Here is a 19,354-nt window from a genome sequence, read left to right as displayed (position 1 = left end):
TCAGATGTTAGAGATAAATTTAAAAGTCCTTCACATAAAGTTGATCTGACATTATGTCCTTTGCCACATCTAGGGAATGAAAGAAACCCAGTGTTTAAAGTCAATAATAATTCATAATAACACATACAATAAGTGGCAGCTCCTTCAAAAGCTTCTTTTGCTTCTTGGCATTACAATTTACCCACTGTGCTCATTCCAGGGAACCAAAATGTAAAAATAATCCTTTATGTGAAGTGTATCATTAATCCCAGAAGTGTTAAAACATAAATCCTGGCAGGAGGCCAAGACAACTTAGCAGCAATGTGCCAGGCATTTCTCTTGCCATAAATTTATCCTAGCTCAGCTAGCATGAAAAGATCTGTTTTAAGTTAAATATGTATATTCTGATCAGGTGTTCTGATTATAAGTTAAAAAGCCAAAAGTCAAATTTCAAGTCCAAAAGCATAAAAGGAGGTTGAGCAGGTCACTCAGTCAAATTCCTCCACAAGTTACAGGAACATGATTAACCAGAACAACTATTTTTAAAGTATTTTTCAAAAGAGTTAAGGAGGAGGGAAAAGCTAGCTAATGTTCCTTGGTCTGCTTCTATCCATAGTATAACACAGCACTTCTTAATTTTTAATGTGCATATGAATCACATGGGGATCTTTTTAAAACTCAGATTCAGTAGGTCACAGGGGGAGCCTGAGGCCCTGCATTTCCAACAAGCTCCCAGGTGATGCTGAAGCTGTTGGCTTGAAGACCAACTTAGAATAACAAGGGTCATAAAAAATGACACAGAAACACACTCTTGTATTATCTTCCGCATCATTGTTTTGCTTACTTGTTTTCAGAAGATACTTATTGTACACTTAAATGCATCAGGCTTAGAGGTACAAAGGGCTTCCCTGGTGGCTTAGATGGTAAAAAAAATCTACTTATAAGGCAGGAGATCAGGGTTCGATCCCTAGGTTGGCAGGTTCCCCTGGAGAAAGAAATGGCAACCCACTCCAATATTTTTGCCTAGAGAATTCCACGGACAGAGGAGCCTGGTGGGCCACAGTCCATGGGGTTGCAAAGAGTCGGATGTAATAAAGTGACTAACACTTCAGAAGTACAAAGCTATAAAATACATGGTCTCTGCTCCCTATTATAATTTATTATAATTTAATTACTAGCCAATGGATGGTGAAGATAATTTTTTGCAAATATTTTTTAGGAAAGAACTAGAGAATACTGTGTGTATAAGTTCTGCCTTTCTAAAAAAAAAAATTAGTAGCTTAGCTTTGAAATTCTACAATCTCCCTTTCATTTCATAATTGTTTTTCAAGTGTTCACTGTATGGTAGATATTATACTTTATACCATATGTTTCTGAAACTCTAGAATGTTTTTTCCCTTCTCACTAGTAACTAGTCAAGTTTACCTTTAATGAGCAAAATTTAGAATTCAGTTTATTTTTTAGTTCATTAAATAAAACCATGCTGTGAGAAAGGCACTGAATTTTAAAAGACTGTCTATGTAAATAAAAAGGTCCATGTCTATTTACTGCTATATTAGACATGTGAATGTGTATAACTGGCCTCAAATACACACTGTGTACACAAGAAATAAAGGTAAAAATAGATCAAGCATTATTTCTACTGCTCCAAGCAAACGTCAAAAATTGTAGCACATGTTATCTACATAAGACATCTTTTGGATGAATGTGAATATTCATAAATATTACTTACTACAATCACAATTTGACCAAACTATTGATGTTTTTACCCCAATCTATTACCATCCTACCTCTGAAGCTATCCAGAATTCAGTTGCACCAGTAGCTAGAACTCAGTATTTCTTTTTTTTATAGAAAGGGATTCAGATATTCTAAAATCGGTTGAATTCCTTTCAAATATATTTACTAAAGATGTATTATACTTTAAATATTTTAATAGATTATCCAGGAGGTTAGAATGCCTGAATGCTGCTTACAATTTGGAATAATAAAATAAGTATGAAGAAAAGTATATTACAGTACAATGCTAAATAGAATTTAAAATGTGTTCCACTTACTGGCACAACCAGTGCTTTAATAAGTTCAGAAAAAGGAAGAAAGCATACCTTACTGGAAGATCAGATAATTCTTTATGAAAAGAAAACTGAAATAAATGTGTATAGGATTTAATTAGCTGGAAATGGAGCAACGTATTCCTCCACTGTAGAATGTACTCCTCCAGTGTAGAAAAGCATGAGCAAAAGTGCTGAAGTAGAAACAGATTGGGCTTCCCTGGTGGCTCAGTGGGTAAAGAATCCACCTGCAATGCAGGAGACACAGGAGACATGGGTTCGATCCCTGGGTTGGGAAGATCCCCTGGAGTAGGACATGGCAACCCACTCCAGCATTCTTGCCTGGAGAATCCGATGGACCAAGGAGCCTGGCAGGTCACCATCCAAAGGGTTGCAAAGAGTCAGACATGACTGTGTGACTGAGCACAGAGAAACATTAGACAGGCCCCGGGAAGAGTGACTTTGAGTGTCTTAGCCATGTAACTGAGCCTAATAGGACAAAATGGGAAGCCTGCATGTAAAACCCTAAGGGATCATAAAGGCAAAGTAGTCACTTGGCCTTAGTTCAATAGGTTGAAGAGTGAGTAACTACTTTTGATCCAGATTGTGACATCATTGAATTTTTTGTAAAGTAAAACCATTAAGTACAGAATAGAAAGAAGGAGGGAAAAAAAAAAAAAAAAAACTAGCATCAAGTAGAAGGCTGAGACCCAATCCAGACAGGAGGTGTTATGGAACTAAAATAGGCTGTGTTATGAAAACAAGGGAATGTGTGATAGAAATTCTAAGATCCAAAATAACTGTATTCAATTTCAATTCATTTACTCCACAGTCTTTGCAGATGCCTGTATACAAGATCCTGTCCTAAGCCTTGAGGGCACAAAGATTAATAAACTGAAAATGAAATGGAGGAGGAAACTACTTGTTCTGTAGCTATAGCAACAAATAGCTACCAATACAAGTTTCAATCTCATTTAATCAATTAACAATTACCTGCCTACAGAGTCTTGATCATGCTTCCCCAGGCCAACCAACATCAACCTCTCCCTTCTGAGGAGCCAATCAGAAGTGCACTTGCTCCAAAATGAACAAATTGTGAACACAAACCAATTAATGGTGGTCTCACCTGAGCAACCAATCATGCTTCTAAGAGTGTCCTCAACCTAATCCCTAGTCTGAATGTCCACAATCTCCTGAACTCTGGGTTTCCCCTCAAATCTAAGGATTTAAAGAAAGTGAGAATGATGGGATGCAACTTTTTATTATTACAAGACATTAAAATGTATAAATTGAAAGAAGTGGGTAAACCCCCAAAATAAGAACTTAAAATTATATGAAAGCTATCTAAAACTCTACTATATAATGGATTCATTGCCATAAATGCTTAAATTAATCATTTTTAATCCAATCTTTGAAGCCATTTCAGAATGGAAATGTTGAGCTCTTAATATGCCAGAAAATTATTTATGAACTGTAACTTTGATTCTGATGAGTATTTCTACAGTCATCAGAATTTTGATACTGAGGACTATACTGAAAAAAAATCACTTAGGGAAATTCTCTATTTTTCAAAGAAATTGAAGTCCACAGGGGTTTGATGGCAAGTTCAAAAGCTAGATCAAGTCCAAGTTAGAACTCAGTCAGTGTATCATACTTTTCTGTACCTTACACCTTCATTTTTATCAGAGAATGTGATCTCAGTGCATTTGAAAACTGAGACTCTCAAAGTCATTATCTAAATCATGACCTGGTGATCCATGTGGTTCCATTATCAAACATCACCTACATTCTCCATGGAATTAGTCATTTCTACTTCTAATAAGTGAGGTATAACAAGAGTAAATACATATTAAAAATGCAACTTCAGTGGCAATCAAAGAAATGCAAATTAAATAAACATGAAGGTGTTTAATTATACTCCACTGTCTATCAAATTATCAAAGAATGACAAAAGGGTAACAATCAATCTGGCAGTAGCATCAATGAAAAATATTTTGCTATGTCTAAAAACAATCATATTCAATGATCTAGTAATTTTCCTTTTAGGAATCTACCATAAGGAAATAATTAGATTTCTACATGAAGTTTGATGTAAACAATGTGAAAGTTAAGCTCTATTTACAATTAGAAAAGATTTATCACACAAAAAAGAAAAGAAATGCAAACCATCTCAAATTGCTTAGTAGAAAATTAGAATTAGAAATGATCAAGTGCATAATTATTTATGAATATCACAAAGCCATTCAAAATGCTGCTTTTGAAGAATATTTGATAATATGTGAAAATAAATTCTTAGTAAGGTAATAGTGAAACAGAAGGAAGCACAATTTATGTAGAATATAACAATTTGTGGAAAAAGTTAGGAGAACATACTTTAAGACATTAGTGAAATGGGTATGGTTGTGGAATTTAAAATAATTTACTTTTTCTCCTTCATCCTATCTATATCTTCCACACTATTCTACATTCACTAATTTTATAATCAAACACTATATTCTATAATACAAGTATCTGTAAAGATCAAAGAGATGATAAAATCAAAGGTGTACAATGTTTTCTTTTAGTATGCCCCAAGAAGTACTTCTCCAAGAAGTCAATGAGAATGAGTTTGGTAGGAAACTGGTGTTCTCAACACAGAACTGTTTTTTCTGCTTGCCTGGTAGCTCAGCTGATAAAGAATCCGCCTGCAATGAAGGAGACCCCAGTTCAATTACTGGGTCGGGAAGATCTGCTGGAGAAGGGATAGGCTACCCACGCCAGTAATCTTGGGCTTCCCTGGTGGCTCAATTGGTAAGGAATTCACTTGCAATGTGGAAGACTTGGGTTTGATCCCTGGCTTGGGAAGATCCCTTGGAGAAGGGAATGGCTACCCACTCCAGTATAATGGCCTGGAGAATCTTATCTTGGGCAACCAACCTCCAGAAAGTCTGATTAGCCAGCTGCCAGGCACAACCTTGAAACACCTCTGGGAAATCTAACCAAGAGCCTCCACTGTCTAACTCTCAGGTGAGTTTTCTGCCAGGAGAAAGGCAGGAATTGAAATACTGGGTTATAATGTACATCATGTGTAATCGGAAAGAAGCAGGATTTCAAAGGTAACAGATTTATAAATGTGAACTCACAAAGTTTGGTCAGCCTTTTAAAAGTTATATTAAAAGTTTTAAAAGATCACAGTTATCTTTTATCAGATCAGAATAAATGGTCTGAATAAATGTGGATCATTCCCCACTGAAGTTGTATTCAGTTCAGTTCAGTTCAGTCGCTCAGTTGTGTCAGACTCTTTGCGACCCCATGAATCACAGCACGCCAGGCCTCCCTGTCCATCACCAACTCCCGGAGTCTACTCAAACTCATGCCCATCGAGTCGGTGATGCCATCCAGCCATCTCATTCTCTGTTGTCCCCTTCTCCTCCTGCCCCCAATCCCTCCCAGCATCAGGGTCTTTTCCAATGAGTCAACTCTTTGCATGAGGTGGCCAAAGTATTGGAGTTGTATCAGGAACAAAACAATCAATAAATCTACTGTAAGAGAAGGGGAATGGGTGAACTGGGAAGAAGATACTTGCAGTACCCAAGAAGGCATGGTCAGATAGCTCTAAAAATGAAAATGTGAATGCATGCTTTTAAACACAATAAAAATGCTGTGTTTGCTAAATAACCAAATGCACAGATGCGAAATTCTGAAGAACTTATTGATGAAAGCAAAGGAGGTTTATACATGAGGTCTATAAAGAAAGAAATACTGTCACATTGTCATCTGATCTCTAAGCACTAGAATAAATTGTAGGTGATACCATAGCAATGGAGTAATTCATTAAAGTGTTAGACTGTTATTTTCAGTTTTAGTATTTTTCATCCAGCACTACATTCTACACACATGCATCTTCCATTCACAAGTCACTTTACACAGTGGATATGCAGAATTCTAGTAAGAAAATAACTCACACAGGTCCCCTCTGGTTAAATTCTTTGAAATTCTACAATACATTCTTCCCTCACTAAATTAAGTACCCTTTAATTAAGCTGTTCCATAGTTTTAGCATTTCACTCACTGATCCAAGTTGCTTTTATCATCTAATAACAATCTTTCTCATTAAAGGGCTATAAAATATAGTAATGAAAGTAATTTGTATTGATGAAGATGATTCAGTTTCATAATAAAATTAATGATAAAAGTATAGGCTTTTATTTATACATGAGAAACACTAAACACTTTGATCATTTAAACATCCAATTATTCCTTTCAAGATGCTTACGGTACAGCTAGCAGAAAACTATGAATGTAGTTTGGTACAAGTAGAATACAATGCTTAAGATACATAATGCTTACCTAGGGTCTAACAGGGAAAAACTAACGCAAAAATCGGGTGGCTTACAGGAGACTTCAGATACCCTCCACACTAGTTCAGCTTTCTGATCATTAACCAAACAATGCTAAAGATACCTATGCAAATATGAACTGTGTATTCAATCCAATAAATAATGGTAACTGGAAATGATGTTACTGATTCTGAAAAGTATGGAAGTGACAAGATGAGACACTGAAAACAAATAGTTAATGAGTTACTACTTTGTACCAGCCTAGTTTTTGAATATATAGATATATATTCTGGTCTTTGAGGATATAATAGTAAATAAATAGGCCCAGAGATCTGGCCTCATGGTTCTTTGACTCTAACGGGGAAGCACAATTAAAAATAAATTATCTCAAAATCCTCAATTTACCACCTGCCAATTTACCCCTAACCCCTAGTTCTTGTTACTTCATTGTGTATTTTTAAAAATGCCTTCCACAAATGCACTACCTTTGCTAGGCTTTTGGGAGGAATTAAATAAGAGTGGGGACTCTGTAGTGTTAAGACCAAACATTCTGATAGTGCCTAGAAACAAATATACAGAAGCATGTGGGTAAAGGTCAATTAAATGGAAATTCCCCATCAATCCTGATGTAATAAGTTTCAAACAAACCATCTTTATACTGAATGTTTTTTTTTAACCAAATATCAAATGTTTTCTATGTGCAGCTAATCAAAGTGAGAATTATCTTTTAAATTTTCAATTTCATAAGCAACATATTTCCAAAACTTTCTATTCCATCTACTCACTGAGTTTGTACCCCCATTCAAATATATATACACACACACACACACACACACATATTTAAAAAAATAACCCTGAGCATTAAAAACCTTAGAACAACTTTTCAGGACATATCCACTAAAATCAGGAGAATGGAAAATAGCTTGACCTAACAAATGGAAGTTAATCAATGTAGGAGACTATTGATGGAAAAACATTTGTACTTTCTTACAATTCTCTCTACATGCCTATTGTGGGAAGAACTATTGGAGTTTCCATTTGAGAAGGAACTATTGTGGCTCAGTGACATTTAACTCTGCTTCCTTAATTGTCACCTGCTGATCCTGTGCTTTGCTTTTGATCTGACCAAACTGACTTCTTTTTTCCCTACTGCTAGAAAAAGTACAACAGGTTTCATAAAGAACCCCACACAGTAACTTTATTAACACAAAAATATTCTATTTTTACCCCCTTGTTCTCTACATTGTGAGAAATGATACTTGATAAATAATGAGGCCATAATAAGGAGGCTTATTTCACTTGACATACATTTCATTGGTTATTATCATGTTTTCTGCTATAATTTGGGACTTAGAAATATGACTGATGGTGTAAGGGCAGTTCCAAGGCAAGTTCCTCAATGATAACAAGCTTAAGGCAGAAACAGTATATAAGATCAGTCTTTTTGCAAAATATTATTAAAAAATTATCCAACAGGCTAAGCTCTTTGATATGAAGTGGATAATTTTTTAATCAAATTATGGTGCTGCCCCTTACAAACAAGAGATGATGGCACTTAACTAATTCCTCATTTTTCCCAGTTTCTATCTGTAAAATGAGTCATATTATTGCACAAATGTCTAGTGATGATGTTTGAGAGAGAAATGAGTGTACAGAGCCCTTTAACCACTATTTGTTGTGACATGTTTGAGTTGGAACATAATTATAATTTCCGAGTTTGCCTGCCTTGATATATTCACCAAATGTTTGTGGCATGCTTACCATGTGTAATACATGACCATCAACTCACTTGAGAATAAATCATTTTGATAATTAGAATGGTTCCATCACCTAACTCCTAGGGTAGAAACTGGTGGATTATGGGACAAGCTGAAGACAATCAACATGGAGGTGAAACTCTCAGACAGAAAACATTTATTATGGGGGAGTGAGGTCTGCATCATGATGAATATGATGGATGCCGTCATGGCAGCACCAGGGACCATATGCAGCATCAGAAGGGGCACAGTGTTTAGTAAGACACCATCACAAACAAACGGCAAGATAACTGATGACAGAAGAGGTGTTCTTGAACTAATCCCCAGTTTTGTAGTTTTCTAACTGAAAACTGGGCCCGGTGGCCAAACGGCATGCACTTGTGTTGTCCCCAAGCACTAGCAGAAACATGCCGAAGAAACACCAAATAAATAAGGGGCAAACTTTCATGTATTTTCAAATTATAGAGACACATTCGGCTTTTACAGTAAAAATAAAATTTCATTTGAGTATGAGTTTTTAAATTCCACCTATGTAATCAGGGGTTCCCAATTATACACACAATAATATGCATGGATGATAAGTAGCTTTTAACATAACTTTTAACATGAAAAAACAAATTAGAATTTAATAAAAGTGAAGATAATCATGTGAAAAATGATGGAGAAAGATACAGGTGCCAAGGTGAATAAGCATCAGAAACCATATAATAAGCATATATTAAGACAATAATAGGAGGTAATCTGTTATCCAAGATACTATAATTTTGAATACTGAATAGAATTATATGTGTGTGTTGAAAAATACAACATAAATGGAGGTATAAGGAGGAATAAAGGACCACCATAACTAGTAAGAGAGCACTAAGTTATTTTCTACGATCCTATATACAGTGTTTGGATTTTAACTCTCAGAAAAAACTCCTGTCTTCGTACCACTAATCACAGAAACTGAGACCTATGCCCACCCACTTGTTCCTTCCTCTTCTTACAATTAATGGGCTCCCATTGCAATAAAGGCAAGTTTCTCTAATGTAGTTTTCCTTTTCTATTAATCCTCAATTCTTCCTCAGCCTACACAGAGACTTTCCTAACTCCCACTTGAAAGATAAAGCAGATCGCAAACAAACAACTTTGGTATGCTGGTAAACTCATTTTCAAAACAAACAAAAACCAACAAAGAAAATACAAGCATAGTAACAATAAAATCCCTGACCGCAGTGTTCCCCAATCTCCATGGCATAAATCCTCCTACTGTGGCTCAGTTCAAGTTGCCCATGGCTTAACAGTTCAGTTCAGATCAGTTCAGTTGCTCAGTTGTGTCCGACTCTTTGTGACTCCATGGACTACAGCACACCAGGCTTCCCTGTCCATCACCAATTCCTGGGGCTTACGCAAATTCATGTCCATCGAGTCAGTGATGCCATCCAACCATCTCATCCTCTGTTGTCCTCTTTTCCTCCCACCTTCATTCTTTCCCAGCATCAAGGTCTTTTCTAGTGGGTCAGATCTTAGCATCAGGTGGCCAAAGTATTGGAGTTTCAGCTTCAGCATCAGTCCTTCCAATGAATATTCAGGACTGATTTCCTTCAGGATACACTGGTTGGGCTTCCCTAGTGGTTTGACTTGTAAAGAAACTGCCTGTAATGCCAGAGACCTGGGTTTGATTCTGGGGTTGGGAAGATCCCCTGGAGAAGGGGCTACCCACTCCGGTATTCTGACCTGGAGAATTCCATGGACTGTATGGAGAATTGCACAGTCCATGTGGTTGCAAAGAGTTGTACACAACTGAGCGACTGACTTTCACTTTCACTTACAGACTTCCCTGGTAGCTCAGATGGTAAGGCGTCTCCCTGCAATGTGGGAGACACAGGTTCAATCCCTAGGTTGGGAAGATCCCCCTGGAGAAGGAAATGGAAACCCACTCCAGTACTCCTGCTGGAAAACTCCATGGACGGAGAAGTCTGGTAGGCTACAGTCCATGGGATCGCAAGAGTCAGATAAGAAGGAGCAACTTCACTTTGTACTTTGTACTAGACTGATTGGATCTCCTTGCAGTCCAAGGGACTCCCAAGAGTCTTCTCCAACACCACAGTTCAAAAGCATCAATTCTTCAGTGCTCAGCTTTCTTTATAGTCCAACTCTCACATCCAAACATGACTACTGGAAAAATCATAGCTTTAACTAGACGGACCTTTGTTGGCAAAGTAATGTCTCTGCTTTTCAATATGCTGTCTAGGTTGGTCATAGCTTTTCTTCCAAGGAGCAAGGGTCTTTTAATTTCATGGCTGCAATCACCATCTGCAGTGATTTTGGAGCCCCACAAAATAAAGTCTCTCACACTTTCCATTGTTTCCCCATCTATTTGACATGAAGTGATTAGACTGGATGCCATGATCTTATTTTTCTGAATGTTGAGTTTTCAGCCAACTTTCTCACTCTCCTCTTTCACTTTCATCAAGAGGCTCCTTAGTTCTTCTTCACTTTCTGCCATAAGGGTGATGTCATCTGCATATCTGAGGTTATTGATATTTCTCCCAGCAATCTTGATTCTAGCTTGTGCTTCATCCAGTCTGGCATTTTGGATGATGTACTCTGCATATAAGTTAAATAAGCAGGGTGACAACATACAGCCTTGATGTACTCCTTTACTGATTTGGAACGAGTCTGTTCCATGTCCAGTTCTAACTGTTGCTTCTTGACCTGTATACAGATTTCTCAGGAGGAAGGAAAGGTGGTCTGGTATTCCCATCTCTTGAAGAATTTTCCACAGTTTGTTGTGATCCACAAAGTCAAAGGCTTTGGCATAGTCACTAAAGCAGAAATAGATGTTTCTCTGGAATTCTCTTGCTTTTTTGATCTCTGGTTCCTCTGACTTTTATAAATCCAGCTTGAACATTTGGAAGTTCACAGTTCATGTACTGTTGAAGCCTGGCTTGGAGAATTTTGAGCATTATTTTGCTAGCATGTGAGATGAGGGCAATTGTGCAGTAGTTTGAACATTTTTGGCATTGCCTTTCTTTGGGATTAGAATGAAAACGGACCTTTTCCAGTCCTGTGGCCACTGATGAGTTTTCCAAATTTGCTGGCATATTGAGTGCAGCACTTTCACAGCATCATCTTTTAGGATTTGAAATAGCTCACCTGAAATTCCATCACCTCCACTAGCTTTGTTTGCAGTGATGTTTCCTAAGGCCCACTTGACTTCGCATTCCAGGATGTCTGGCCCTAGGTGAGGAATCACACCATTGTGGTTATCTGGGTCATGAAGATTTTTTTGTATAGTTCTTCTGTGTATTCTTGCCACCTCTTCTTAATATCTTCTGCTTCTGTTAGGTCCATACTATTTCTGTCCTTTATTGTGCCCATTTTTGCATGAAATAATCCCTTGTGTCTCTAATTTTCTTGAAGAGATCTCTAGTCTTTTCCATTTTATTGTTTTCCTCTATTTCTTTGCATTGATCACTGAGTCTTCTTTTCGATGACTGTATAGAGCTTCTCCATCTTTGGCTGCAAAGAATGTAATCAATCTGATTTTGGTATTGACCATCTGGTGATGTCCTTGTATAGAGTCTTCTCTTATGTTTTTGGAAGAGGGTGTTTGCTATGAGCAGTGCGTTCTCTTGGCAAAACTCTGCTGGCCTTTGTCCTGCTTTGTTTGTACTCCAAGGCCAAATTTTCCTGTTACTCCAGATAGTTCCTGACTTCCTGCTTTTGCATTCCAGTCCCCTATAATGAAAAGGACATCTTTTTTGGGTGTTAGTTCTAGAAGGTCTTATAGGTCTTCATAGAACCATTCAACTTCAGCTTCTTCAGCATTACTAGTCAGGGCATAGACTTGGATTATTGTGATATTGAATGGTTTGCCTTGGAAATGAACAGAGATCCTTCTGTTTTTGATTGCATCCAAGTACTACATTTCGGACTCTTTCATTGAGTGTGATGGCTACTCCATTTCTTCTAAGGGATTCTTGCACACAGTAGTAGATATAATGGTCATCTGAGTTAAATTCACCCATTCCAGTTCATTTTAGTTCACTGATACCTAAAATGTTGTTTACTCTTGCCATCTCCTGTTTGACCACTTCCAGTTTACCTTGATTCATGGACCATAATTCCTGAATTTAACAATCTGCTCCTGTGAGCCTGTAGGATCAGTTTCTTTCAGTACAACGTTTCAAATGTTTAAGTTATATTCTTCACACCTACTTTCCTACCACCACTCCCCATTTCATTCAATTCATGTTTACCCAGCATCTTATATATGCCAAGTCCTGTTCCAGATGCTGGGAATGAATGAATACAGTGAACAGAGCAATGGCTCTGTCCTCATGAGGTCTAGATTTTAGTTGAGACACAGACAGTAGTAAAAGCAAATCTCCAGCTTCTAAGATTACAAGTGCTACAGAGAATAATAAAATGGGTAGGAAATGGGTGTGGTCAATATCTTAAGGAAGATGGACTCAGAAGTCATCACTGGGTAAGAAGGGATGAGAGAACTGCCTTCTGTCTCTCTATTCCTCTCATGGCTACAGTGCTGCCAAGCCTAATGGGTTGTTTTTCTATCTCCATCCTATTGTTTGGCTCACAGTTTCACAGTAGCACTCTCATTCTTAAACTGCTTCGTTTTTCTTAGATTCTTTGACACTACATTTTCCAGATTTTCTATGGATCTAGCCATACTTTCTCAGACTTTCTTTTGGGTGCAACCTATTTAACATAAAATTTTGGAGTGAATGTAGAGGTTGGATCTCAGTCTTCACTATCTACACTCACTCTTCCCTAGGTGATGTCACCCAATTTGCTCTTCTTCTGCCTCCTGTCTCTTTTTTCCCTCTTCCTCTCTCTAAAATATTACATAAATGCTAGTGCTAGTGTTAGTCGCTCAGTCATGTCCAACTCTCGGTGATCCCATAGCTCGCCAAGCTCCTCTCTGTTGGGATTTCCCAGGCAAGAATACTGGAGTGGGCTACCTATATGCTAATGATTCCCAAATACCTATCTCCAGTTAAGGCCTCTGTTTCCTCAGGAGACATCTCAAATTTGTTACACACAAAATAAGGTTCTCACTTCTCTTCGAAACCATTATTGTTATTTAGTCACTAGGTTGTGTCTGATTCTTTCGCAACCCCATGGACGATAGCCCGCCAGGCTCCTCTATTGATGGAATCCTCCAGGCAAGAAAACTGGAGTAGGTTGCCATTTCCTTCTCCAGAGGATCTTCCTGACCCAGGATTGAACCTGTGCCTCCTCCATTGGCATGAAAATTCTTTACCACTGAGCCATGAGGGAAATCCTCAAAACCATCAGTCTCCCCATTAATCACCACCTACCAATATGGTTACAATAGTCATACATTCTGTCAGGCTGTAAAGTTAGCAATTGCCCTTGAGATTTTTCCTGCATTCCCTCATTTGATCTGTTATCAAACCATGCCTTTTCTGCCTCTAAAAGGAATATATGCGTGCACTCATCTTCATGCTATTACTATTTCACGTAAGCCATGATTCTGGCCTTCTGAGTCTAGCACATTCACGTCCTAACTCTTCTCATGCCTTTCAGTTCATTTTGTTTTCAACAGCTGGAATCACCTTTCTAAAAACACAAATTAAAATGCAACGTATTCTTACTTAAAACCCTTCAACACTTCTTATTTGTTTAGAATAAATCCAAACTGCTTCCCTATCCAACAAGGCTCTACATAACCCAGCCCTGCACACTTAGCTAACATAAATCAAATGGCCTCTTAACTTTCTTGCCTACTACCTTTCAGATACATTGGACTTGTTTTCACATCTGAAGCAACACAGGCCCTTTTATACATCTTGTTTTTTACACTTGCTATTGCCATTACCTAAAATATTTTCCCCATCTTTTTGCATTTTTGATTCATTCTTATCCATTGGGTTTTAGCTCATATGACACCTCCTTAGAGATGCATTTGGTAATCACCCTATTGTAAGAAGCCCTCTCCCTGTCTCTTCATTTCACATTAACTCCTTTCCTTTATGTCATTCGCCACAAATTGTAGTTATTATGCTTATCTATTTGTGCCCCTGGTATTATTTGTCTCCTTACAATAATATAAGCCCTACAAGGGCAGGGAATTTGTCTAAAGCCTTTTTACCACTTACTGACTAATAGTGGGTAGTCCCTATTTGTTTAATTAGTTAAGGAATGAAAGAAGAGATAATTATGGCTTTTGGGAAGAAAGTTGCACTTCAGTGAAATGAATGCAGTATAAGACTCATGATGAAAACTGAAAAGTGGTTGAAGGGGAAGAAAACAGGGAGTATTTGCCTCCCTCCAAAATTATTTTAAAGAGATTCAGTATGATATTTAATGACTTTTCATTGAGTACCAATTATGTAAAAGGGATTTTGTTATGCTTTCTCATTTACCTTTCAACATTCATGAGTTAAGAATACTGTACAAGGTCATATAACTATTAAATTATAGGCTGATTAATTCAGAACAAAAAAAGAGAGACTCTTGGTTCACATCCTAGTTCTCTCATTTTGTGACACTGGACAAACCTGATCAGACTGATTTACTGATTTACAGCTTAAAGAGATCTTCCTATTGTACAACAGAAGTTGTTCTTAAATTATTGATCACATTCTCAAAAAATGAGACTTGTTTTGCATAACATCTCATGTGAGGAAAAGGATCATATTTTTTTAAGTAATAGGGAAAGAAGCATTCATTTCTAAATTAGAGACCATTAGCAGGTTAATCAAGAAACCGATGAGTGATGATCATAAAGTTAGCACATTTTTAATTCAGATTGAAAATACTCAAGCTAATACTCAAGGCACAGGAAAACTAATGTTTTATTCATTGTTTCTAAGCTTTGACACAGACTCTACAAAATAGCACAGTGCTTTGCAAAGATGTTAGAAAGTTATTCACAGAAAAAATGTGTTCAAGTACTCTCTGACCCAGGGTAGGAAAATGTAACTCCTAGAACTTAGATAAAGCAGATGTCTTATAAATTTTGTACTAAGCATTTGAATACATGGTAGGCTGGGAGACTCAAGCAACTGAAAATCATGTTATCTCACTAAAACTATGATGTAGTGGTGGGTAAGATCATATTGAATAATTATGATTTAAAAAGTAGTTCTTTTAGCTGAGATACAAGAATGAGAAAGGGATTCAGTTAAAAAAACAAAGAAAAATGAGGCACAGTATACACATATTTATAAACAATTAATATGATCATTTACATAACTATCATGTGTGTACATGAATGTGTGAGATATACAGAGATATAAATATAGATAGGTATATATGTCCTATTTGAAAAGCAAACTCTTTTGACTAGAAATTAGTAACATCAAAGATTAGACAGAGAGAAGAAAATACTTTATTATAGCATCTCATTCCTAATTTGACTGTTGATATTCATAGCATCCATTTTCCATTTTTAAATTTCTTTGCCCTTTTCCAATGGTTGGACAAGAGTTAAAATGGATATGCTAAATACTGCATAGCTAAGTTTTTTGACACAGCTTCTCATTCTTGATTCTGAAATTTCAGCTTCTCTTAAATGCCTCTCTTTCAAGTTGACTTATACTAACATGGCCTGGCTTCCCCTGATGACCGCAAGTCTCACAGTTTGGTATAACTAGCTTAGTCACTGTATCTTACCAAGCCTGTTTCACAATTCACAATGTCAGACCCAATTCAGGCTCCAGTCTCAGACTGACCAAATGGGCTCCATTTCTACTCTCATCATGATGGGGAGCCTGTCCCTTGAAACGAAATCTCTTCTTCAGAAGAAACAGATCAGGTTGATATCTTTGGCTCCAATAGTTAGTCTTTTAGTTCTCCTTTTTTTTTTTCTTTTATTAGTTTTGATTCAATCTCTCACTTTAAAATGTTTTTATATAATAAGTGTTTTTATTGTTGTAGTTGAAAATTAAAATAGTACAGCTGTATAAAAAGTGAACGGTGAAAGTAGCCCACATCTATACAACACTCCAACCCCATTATCTAGACATAATACTCCTCAGCAGAAGCTATGCTAGCTCTATATCCATCCATTCATCAAGCCATTTACCCATTTAGCCATCATTTTAGCTATTTATCGGCCTAAGGAGATCAAACTCCATACACACTGCCTATATATCTACTTTTATATATAATATAAATTCAATAAATAAATTATTGTTCTAAAACTCATTGGCTCTCTATAATTTTGGATAAATAACTTAATTCCTCAATGTATTCATTGCTGTTGTTGTTTAGTCTCTCAGTCATGTCCAGCCCTTTGTGACCCCATGGACTGTAGCCCACCAGGCTCCTCTGTCCATGGAATTCTCCAGGCAAGAATGCTGGAGTGGATAGCCATTTCCTTCTCCACGGGATCTTCCCAACCCAGGTATAGAACCTGGGTCTCCTGTGTTGCAGGCAGATTCTTTACCATCTGAGCCATCAGGGAAGCCCAACGTCTTCATGCTTTCATTTATAAAATGGGGCTAACACTTTTGAAAGAATTAAAATAAATGTAAGTAGCTAGAAAAATGCTTATCAAAGCATAAGCTTTCAGCAAAATGCTACTTTGAAATGTATATACAGATACATGCAAATACACAATTTGGACCTTAAAATTATTTTCAGTAATTCATAGATTCATCCACCCATTTATTCTTCAACTGTTTACTGGGAACCTATCATTAAGTCATGGCAACTCACTCCAGTATTCTTGCCTGGGAAAATCCCATGGAGAAAGGAGGCTTCAGTCCATGGAGTTGCAAAGAGCCAGACAGTTGAGTGACTGAGCATGCATGCATGCCGTAAGTCTAGGATTATATTAGGCACTATAGCTTTAATAGTGAGCAAGAGTGAAAGCAAGCACAAACAAGCCTGGACTCTGATATTATGAAACCTATAGCCCAATGATAGATCTATATTTGCCTAACATAAAATAGTATGGGATAATACTGGAACTACTATAAACAATGCTACAGTGAGCATCTTTACATATGTGTCTTACATACGTGTGAGTATTCCTATACATCTAATTCCCAAATATGAAATATCAGCATCAGAGATACATACAATGCCATATTTTGAAATTTCAAACATCCTATATATAGCTTTCCAAGTGGATCTTCCACCAAAGGAAACATGGGGCCTAATTCCATGAACCCTCATCATCACAGGATATCACACTTTGTATTTTTTTAATCATTAGCAGTATTGAGCTTATGTTTTGCCATTGATTATTTGTCATTTCCTCAAGTGGATGTCTACATCACATTTGGCCCTATTTAAAAACTGTTGCAAAACATTTGTTCATCTTAGTTGTAGTTTGATCACAGTGAAGTTATTCTTCATTCAGTATGATTCCCCAGTCTATCATATGATTTGTTACTTTTGAATTCTGTCTTTCTTCATTGAAAACATTTTACTTTTTGTGTTGCTAAATCTGCCAATTTTATCTTACAGCTCCTGAGTTTTATGACCCCTTAACATTTCAATCCCAAAGAAAGGCAATGTCAAAGAATGCTAAAGCTACCACACAATTGCACTCATCTCACACGCTAGTAAAGTAATGCTCAAAATTCTCCAAGTCAGCCTTCAGCAATACGTGAACCGTGAACTTCCAGATGTTCAATCTGGTTTTAGAAAAGGTAGAGGAACCAGAGATCAAATTGCCAACATCTGCTAGATCATCAAAAAGCAAGAGAGTTCCAGAAAAACATTTATTTCTGCTTTACTGACCATGCCAAAGCCTTTGACTGTGTGGATCACAATAAACTGCAGAAAATTCTGAGAGATGGGAATACCAGACCACCTGACCTGCCTCTTGAGAAACCTATATGCAGGTCAGGAAGCAACAGTTAGAACTGGACATGGAACAACAGACTGGTTCCAAATAGGGAAAGGAGTATGTCAAGGCTGTACATTGTCACCCTGCTTATTTAATTTATATGCAGAGTACATCATGAGAAACGCTGGGCTGGAGGAAGCACAAGCTGGAATCAAGATTGCTGGGAGAAATATCAATAACTTCAGATATGCAGAGGCCACCACCCTTATGGCAGAAAGTGAAGAGGAACTAAAAAGCCTCTTGATGAAAGTGAAAGAGGAGGGTGAAAAAGTTGGCTTAAAGCTCAACATTCAGAAAACTAAGATCATGGCATCTGGTCCCATCACTTCATGGGAAATAGATGGGGAAACGGTGGAAACTGTGTCAGACTTTATTTTGGGTGGCTCCAAAATCACTGCAGATGGTGATTGCAGCCATGAAATTAAAAGACGCTTACTCCTTGGAAGGAAAGTTATGACCAACCTAGACAGCATATTGAAAAGCAGAGACATTACTTTGCCAACAAAGGTCCGTCTGGTCAAGGCTATGGTTTTTCCAGTGGTCATGTATGGATGTGAGAGCTGGACTGTGAAGAAAGCTGAGCGCCAAAGAATTGATAGTTTTGAACTGTGGTGTTGGAGAAGACTCTTGAGAGTCCCTTGGACTGCAAGGAGATCCAACCAGTCCATCCTAAAGGAGATCAGTCCTGGGTGTTCACTGGAAGGACTGATGCTGAAGCTGAAACTCCAATACTTTGGCCACCTCATGCGAAGAGTTGACTCATTGGAAAAGACCCTGATGCTGGGAGGGATTGGGGCAGGAGGAGAAGGGGACGACAGAGGATGAGATGGCTGGATGGCATCACCGTCTAGATGGACATGAGTTTGAGTAATCTCCGGGGGTTGGTGATGAACAGGGAGGCCTGGCGTGCTGCGATTCATGGGGTCGCAAAGAGTCGGACACGACTGAGCAACTGAACTGACTGATTGAACATTATTAATATATTCTTCTACATTTGAATATAATTCACATGAAATCATTATTTGAAAATTATTTAGTATTTATTGAGGAACTAGGTTGTCACTATATTTTCTTTCCAAACAATGTCAGAGATTTTAATTTACCAGCTGACTGACCTGTTCTTTACAGGTAGGAAATGCCTGATATAAAATTTTAGATATAAAATTTTACCTAAATAAAAGCAACTTTTGTCAAAATGTGTATTCTGTATTATTAATCTACCTCTCTATATCATGCCACACTCTGTCAGTATGTTATGTTATGAAATATTCTAAAGCAGTGGTCCCCTACCTTTTTGGCACCACGGACTAGTTTTGTGGAAGACAATTTTTCCACATATGGGGTGGGAGGGATGGTTTCTAGATGATTCAAGTGCATTACATTTATTGTGCACTTTATTTCTATCATTAT

At 37.4% G+C, this 19,354-nt stretch overlaps 1 protein-coding gene across 1 annotated transcript in view; it reads right to left on the bottom strand.

Annotated features, from left to right (window-relative positions):
• DMD (dystrophin) overlaps positions 1-19,354 on the bottom strand; it is a 2,165,569-nt gene that overhangs the window by 1,634,168 nt on the left and 512,047 nt on the right. The window lies entirely within an intron of this gene.

Source organism: Dama dama, chromosome X, assembly GCF_033118175.1.
Source record: "Dama dama isolate Ldn47 chromosome X, ASM3311817v1, whole genome shotgun sequence".
NCBI lineage: Eukaryota > Metazoa > Chordata > Mammalia > Artiodactyla > Cervidae > Dama > Dama dama.
Note: the sequence above shows the minus strand (reverse complement) of the source record. Positions and strands in the feature narration are given on the sequence as shown.